This window comes from Carlito syrichta, unplaced genomic scaffold (genome assembly GCF_000164805.1).
Source record: "Carlito syrichta isolate Samal-C Ts95f unplaced genomic scaffold, Tarsius_syrichta-2.0.1 Scaffold316421, whole genome shotgun sequence".
In the NCBI taxonomy this organism is placed as follows: domain Eukaryota; kingdom Metazoa; phylum Chordata; class Mammalia; order Primates; family Tarsiidae; genus Carlito; species Carlito syrichta.
This window is the reverse complement of record NW_007260517.1, coordinates 206376-213273: the sequence shown is the minus strand read 5'-3', so window position 1 is coordinate 213273 and position 6898 is coordinate 206376. Positions and strand designations below refer to the sequence as shown.

At 44.5% G+C, this 6898-nt stretch overlaps 1 protein-coding gene across 1 annotated transcript in view; it reads left to right on the top strand.

Annotated features, from left to right (window-relative positions):
* The first annotated feature begins 893 nt into the window (after positions 1-893).
* MAS1 (MAS1 proto-oncogene, G protein-coupled receptor) overlaps positions 894-6898 on the top strand; it is a 20208-nt gene continuing 14203 nt past the window's right edge. Inside the window, exon 1 of the mRNA XM_008074373.1 lies at positions 894-953. The gene's annotated coding sequence lies outside the window, so the exon portion shown is untranslated. The remainder of the gene's footprint in view (positions 954-6898) is intronic.

The following is a 6898-nucleotide window of genomic DNA, read 5'->3' as shown; positions in this document are numbered from 1 at the left end:
TAGAATTCTCCTGCTCAGCCTTTAGAGCTTTAACTGGCGCCTTTGAAAAATGGGGAACGGGGATGGGGGAAGGGTGGAGTGATTTGATACTGTGATCCTGACTGCACTGGTGAGAGTCTGGATCTGACAGAAGCAGCGGCTCCCAGAAGAGTCCCTGAACCCGGGTGAGAAGCAAGCTGGGCATTACCGATGATGCAAACCGATGCCTCTACCCCTGGAGGCTGGTTCCTTAGCTTCCTCTCTCTTTCCATTACATCCTATGGGCCTTGTACACTAAATTGGGCATGAGTTACATGCCACAAAGGGCATTGGAAGGGAAGAAGTCCTTAATTATTTAGCCACATGTCTTTTATTCTGCAGGTCTATATATACATCTCGTGTAATTGTTATAACTTTTTGAGGTAATATTATCAGCTCCATTTTACAGGCAAGAAAACTGAGTCTTAAAGAGCTTGGCAGAGGTCCCACGACTAGTTAGAGCTGAGCTGGCTCTGTCTTTCCATCAACACATGAGATTTTGCCCTTCCCATAGCCTTTCTCTGGGTCATCTTTCTCTTTATCCCTAGCTGGTCCTCGAAGTTCAAGGTGGTCTGGTCAGCCACCTTGCGTTATCACCAGCTCAACTCAGCTCTGGATCACCGTGAAGATTTTCACTTGAGTGTGTCACCAAATGATGCCATTGGAAGCACGGCTTCTGCTGATAAGCGTGGGACCATCTGCTTGGCACATCTCAAATATTTTCAGCAGTGGGAGAACGGCTCTGATTTCTTCAGAGAGAGGAGACTGCAGCCATCCTTGGAGTTGTTGGGACCGGAGACCCTGCAGGAGGGGCAGATCTGGACCCGGCTGAAAAGGGTGCCCTCCCTGTGGTCACCTCTGACCCTTCCTGAGCGAATGTCACTAGCGAGTCTACTTCCCAGTTTTTAATGGTTCTGCTGTCCTTGACAAACAGAGTAAGATTTTACCTCTTTAAAAAGCTATCTCCCGGGCAACTCTTTCTGTGCTGGTTGCTTTTTACTGTGTGTTAAAGGTTCACTGTCGGTGTGTGTTGGCAAAAACTTCTGTTTTCTTCTGCCTTTGTTTTGGAACATTTACTTCTTTGCTGAGTTAACTGTTCCCAGATATTTAAAAAAAAAAGATTCAGGGTTGAAACTTCTGTGGTAGCTTTTTCTTTTTTAACTCATTGCAGGGGGAAGAATCTTAGGATCCGTTCTAAGAATTTAGGTCGGATGGCAGACTTGGAGGTTTTCGAGGTTGCTTAATTAGATCTTATGAATGATAAAGAAGCTGAGTTTTGAAAAGGTTGTTACCATATTTGATTCCTCTGGAGAATCACTTGACTGGCAGTCATTGGGTGGGTGCTTTGGGTGAGCTGGACTGATTTTTCGTTGCCTTTCCTTAGTAGGCACTGGCATCTGTATCAGCTTCTGTTGCTTATAAAGTCATGTGTAGCCCATAGGTGACAAGGTATCTAGTAAAAGAAATCTCCGGCTCAGTCTTGATCTTGGATGTGAGTGTCTTAGCAATATTTCCTAGCCAAAATACTCAGGAGTAACTTGGTGAGGGACTGTACCATGTTGTTAGATTGTTGTGTGTGCAGTGATACACAGGTGGTCGCAATCCTGCCGCGAGAGCACCACTGACACTGGGTCTGGAAAATTCTTTGTCGTGGGAGCTGTCCTGAGTGTTATAGTTTGCTTAAAAGCATCCCTGGCCTCTACCCACTAGACGCCAGTAACACACCCCTTTCAGTTGTGACAACCAAAAATATCTCCAGACATGCCAAACATCCCCTAGGGGACAAAATCACCTCCCCCTGCTTTGAGACCAGCACTCTAAGTTGATCCTGCTGTACATTTGGAAAGGGAGCAAGGAGTCTCTACTCCTCCATGCAGAGTAGTGTAATGTTAGAAAGATGGGAACGATGCATTTAATACCAGGACAGATGTTCCTGCGCCACACATTCCCATCAGAGCCCTTCCCTGCTATGGAAATTCCATCTCACAAATGGGTTTCTGTTTGTCCAGGTTACTGCACACACACACAGGGAAGAATTTGCCCTTTTTTCTGAATCTGCACGCCTGCAAGGTCCAGCCTAGGGTCAGGGTATCTTTTTTTAGTTGCCTAGGAACAAGAGGGGGTTTCGGATGGCCCACTCTTCAGAGTGAGTTTTGTTGGCTTTTCTCTCTTTTTTTTCTTTTTTCTTCCCCTATCCCCCACTCTCCCCTAAGAGTGATATGGTAGGCGGGGAATCTGAGGCCATGGGAGGTCTGTGCTCAACTGAATGGGAATGTGGAAAGGGTTGTTTGCCTCTGAGGTCTCTAGAGAACACTTGAGCAGGCATAAATGTGTGGCATTTGGAACTCTCTGCCTTCTCTGATTCTCCTTGTTTTTTCCATCCACTGTCCGTCTGTTCCTCGCACGTTCGTTGAGAGGTAAATGCTGCTAGCAATCTCAGGTAACCTGCCAGGACACGGGCCCTGCAAAGCCCACATCCTTACACATCTATGGCAACCACCATGCTTGTTTTCCCTGCTTGCTGATTCATTATCTCGGTTTGGCATTTCCACGAGACTCATATTGGCATAGTGCTGTTCAATCTCTAGCGCTTCTCATACCTCAGTCTTTCAAAAATACATTAAAATGCCAATTCTGTGAAGGAGCTAAGGTTCAGAGGGGCTTAGTTGTCCAGGGTAGGACTTGTCTCCAGTGGTCAGTTTGGTTGAAAGTGCAGCTCCCAGCTGGTAGCCGTAGGCACAGGCAGAACAGGCAGTGGCCTCTGCATTGTATTTTAAACAGTGTCAAAACCCCTTTCCTCAAAATTCTCTTCTGCATTCAGATTTGATACTGCCTGTGGTTCTTTCAGTTTTCAAGGAGGTGGAGGGGGTTCAGTGTGGCCTGGGTGAGGTATTGGAACCTGAAAAGTGAGAGTCATCCTCGAGGGGGCAGCCAAGCTGGGTTGACAGTGTGGCAGTGGTGATGTGGCAGGGGATGTCAGCACAGAGCAGGGCAGAAGGGCATCTGTATGGGGTACAGAGGACCTGCTGTGAAGTGTGGAAACTAATGCTGAGCAAGAAGTATGTCTCAGGGCAGGCGCAGTGGCAGTGGTGGCTTGACAAGAAGTAAAAGAACCCAATAAAGTGAGGAGGGTGTCTGTGCAGGGGCAGGAAAGGATAGTGGCAGACATAGGAGATTGTGAATTGATCAAATAAGTAAATACATTATGGACGAGGCAATCAAGTCCCTTACTATCGGGAAAGGAAGTTACAGATATGGAGAGTGAGAAAACTTAAGTGAACTTAGTGGTGTTATATCAAAATTGGAGATTTTGGTATCAATTCATGTTTTTTAATATAACTATGCAGACATAGAAATAGAGCTGTGAAGTGTGTATGTATGACTGTACATATATGTATATTCCTTTCTTTTTTTGAGTTGGAGTCTCCCTCTGTCACCCAGGCTGGAGTGCAGTGGCATGCTCACCGCCAACACAGCCTTGACCTGCTGGGCTCAGGTGATCCTCCTGCCTCAGTCTTCCAAGTAGCTGGAACTACAGGCATGTGCCACCATGTCTGGCTAATTTTTTTATTTATTGTAGAGACGAGGTCTTATGAAGTTACCCAGGCTGGTCTCAAACCCATGGGCTCAGGCAATCCTCTTACCTTGACCTCCCAAAGTGCTGGGGATGTACAAGATTAACATCTGGTAAAACGTCCAGTTTTTGGTCTTGGAAGACTAGGTGTTTTGGAGGATGCATGGAATAGCAGGAAAGGTCGGATTTCTGTTCTGGAGCAGCTGAGGCTGGTGTTCCACCATGAGAATCCTTGCTGGAGATACTCAGTGCTATTGGTTAGATGGGTCTGATAGTCTGGGGAGGTGTCTGGGTTGGAGCTGTACCTTTGGATTTCATCAGTATGTGGTGATATTTGAAAGGGTGGAGTTGGACAAGACTACCCAAGGAAAGTGTGCAGAGTAAGAAGGGAAGAGAGTCCAGGAGGCAGCTTTGTCCTAATGGCAGTGTGAGAAGAGATTTGGCCAAAGAGACAGAGGAAGAATTGCAGGAAGGCAGGTGAAAAGCCAGAGGGAAGAAAATCTCACACACGGAAGGGTGAGGTGGAGTGGGATTCCATAACAACACGTGTGTGTTGGGGAGGGGTGGAGAACAAGATCGCTCCTTTTTGGAGGACTTGGCTAAAAGTGCTGTGCTGTTCTTGAAGGGGCTGGCTGCTTCTTTTATTTGTTCCAATGAAAGGACACTTGAATTTCCCCCTAAGATATCAACTATCGTTACCTTAAAGGACGAAGTATGGTACCCTCTGTCAATAGAAGTGTTTGTTGATGGTGGTGATGACTGTAAGTCACTCTGTTTCACAGAAGTGGGAACAGAGTATTTCTAGAAACAACTCATAGCTGTTTGTTTTTGTTATGGATTTGGCATTGGGTAGATGGTGCTTTAATAAATAAAATCCATTCTTTGATAAGTAAGATCCATGCCTTGATAAATAAAAAATCCATTTTTGGAAGCTTTTAATAAAGATCATTACCGACAGTCATGGTGATTGTCAGTAATTGACTGTGGTGGTTGCGTCTGGTGAAATAAAGGTCATTATTAAATGTCCCCAAAGTTCTAATTACTCCATGGATGGATGAGTGAACTTCACGTGTAAATGGTCTGTTGAAGATGAGCCGGTGTGTATGTGTAGAAACAGCATCAACTTGAACCTGGACAATTAGGGCTCCTGAAAGAAGTTTTGGGGGGGCGCCCAGTAACGACTCCACGCCGTCTGAACTGAGAGATTTATTAAAGGGGCAGTTACACGAAGGGACTGTAACCGAGGAAGGATGAGAGAGAGAGAAAAAGAGAGAGAGACCGAGAGAGAAAGAGAGCAAGAGAGTAAGAGAGTGGCGGGGACAGAGAGAGAAAGCAAAAGGGGGGGCAGGGAGTGTGAGAGAAAGTAAGAGAGAGAGAGAGAGAGCTAACAAGAGAGTGGTGGGGACAGAGAGAAAAAGCAAGAGAGAGAGAGAGAGAGAGAGAGAGAGAAAAGGCGAGAGAGTGACGGGACAGAGAGAGGGAATAAGAGAGAGAGAGAGTTATGCAGGGAGAAAGGTATATTTATGAACCTTGCAGGGGCAGGCCAGTGCCGTGTCTGAGTCTTATTGGAGGAGATTATGAGGTAGCATTTCTATAGGAAGAGGTTGTTTGAGCACAGGTTTAAGTTTCGAATGGGCGGGAAAGGCAGGAATTTATGGCCTTTGTTGTCTTTGGGAGGCAGAGCCATCTTGGGGATGCCCTTCTGGCTGTGGTCTGCACCTTTCAGCTCCGGTGCTACCTTTGCTGCTACAAAATATGTAATCTTAGGCTAGTTATGAGTTAATTTCTTTACCTGTAAAACAAAGGGGTGGTTTGCAGTAACTGTATGATTTTTTCAAGCTCTAAACCTTAATGATCAACAGAGGGTGGTCAGACTTTAACAATAAGGGAGTGTTTTTAAGAAAACTCAAGTGGTATCCTTTTATATTTTTTATAAAATATTCCAGTTTCTGAGGAAAAAGAATTTGTAACATATGTGGCAAAGTGTTATATTTACAAAGAATTCTAGCAACTCAGTAAAAGAAATGAACAAAGAGTATAGCGGAAAAAAACTCATCAAAAAAGAATACAAGTGACTGCTAACATGAAAGAATGTCCAACCTCATTAGCAATCAAATAAATGCAAATTAAGACAAGGTACCTTTTTTTTTATCACCTGTCAAATTTGGGAACTCTTAAAAAAAAAGGAGATGTTATGGGAAAAGAATCATATATATGCTGTGAAAAAAATTCTATACTGTTGATGTCAGTATAATTGGTATGGTTATTTTGGAAGACAATTTGTTGATACATATTTATATCCTGAAGAATGTTTATACCCTTTGATCCAGTAGTTCCACTTTTAGAAATATGTCCTAGGGAAATAATTAGAGATGTGCACAAAATTTGCATCCATGAAAGTTCATTACAGTGCTTTCTTTTTAAAAATAATGATGAAGGCTGGGCACGGTGGCTGACGCCTATAATCCCAGCATTTTGGGAGGCCGAAGTGAGAGGATTGCCTGAGTCCATGAGTTCGAGACCAGCCTGGGCAGCTTGATGAGACCTCATCTCTACAATAAATAAAAAATTAGCCGGGCAAGGTGGTGCATGCCTGTAGTTTCAGCTACTTGGAAGGATGAAGTGGAAGGATTGAGGTTGTGGTGGCCATGAGCATGCCACTGCCCTCCAGCCTGGGTGACAGAGTGAAACTCTAACTCAAAATAATAATAATAATAGTAATAATAGCAATAATAAAAAATCAGAAGCATCTTGTATATCTTAGGCGAGGAGACTAATTAAAAATAAATCACAGTACATTCTGATAGTGGTGTTAAAGCCATGTTTAGAGTATGCACTGACATGAGAAAATGTTTACAGTATGATATTGAGTGAGGAAAATGATACTAACAGATTATAAAATTTGATCTCAATTTCTTTTCTTTTTTTTGAGTCGGAGTCTCTCTCTATTGCCCAGGCTGGAGTGCATGCCATGCTCATGGCCACCACAGCCTTGACCTGCTGGGCTCGTGTGATCTTTCCGCTTCAGCTTTCCAAGTAGCTGGAACTACAGGCATGTGCTACCATGCCTGGCTACTTTTTGGTTTATTGTAGAGACGAAGTTTCACCAAGTTACCCAGGCTGGTCTTGAACCCCTGGGTTCAGGCAATCCCCTCATTTTAGCCTCCCAAAGTGCTGAAATGACAGGTGTGAGCCACTGCGCCTAGCTGCAATCTCACTTTTTAAAAAAAGTGTGGCCAGGCTCAGTGGCTCAGCCTGTAATTTCAGCACTTTGGGAGGCCGAGGTGAGTGGATTGCCTGAGCCTG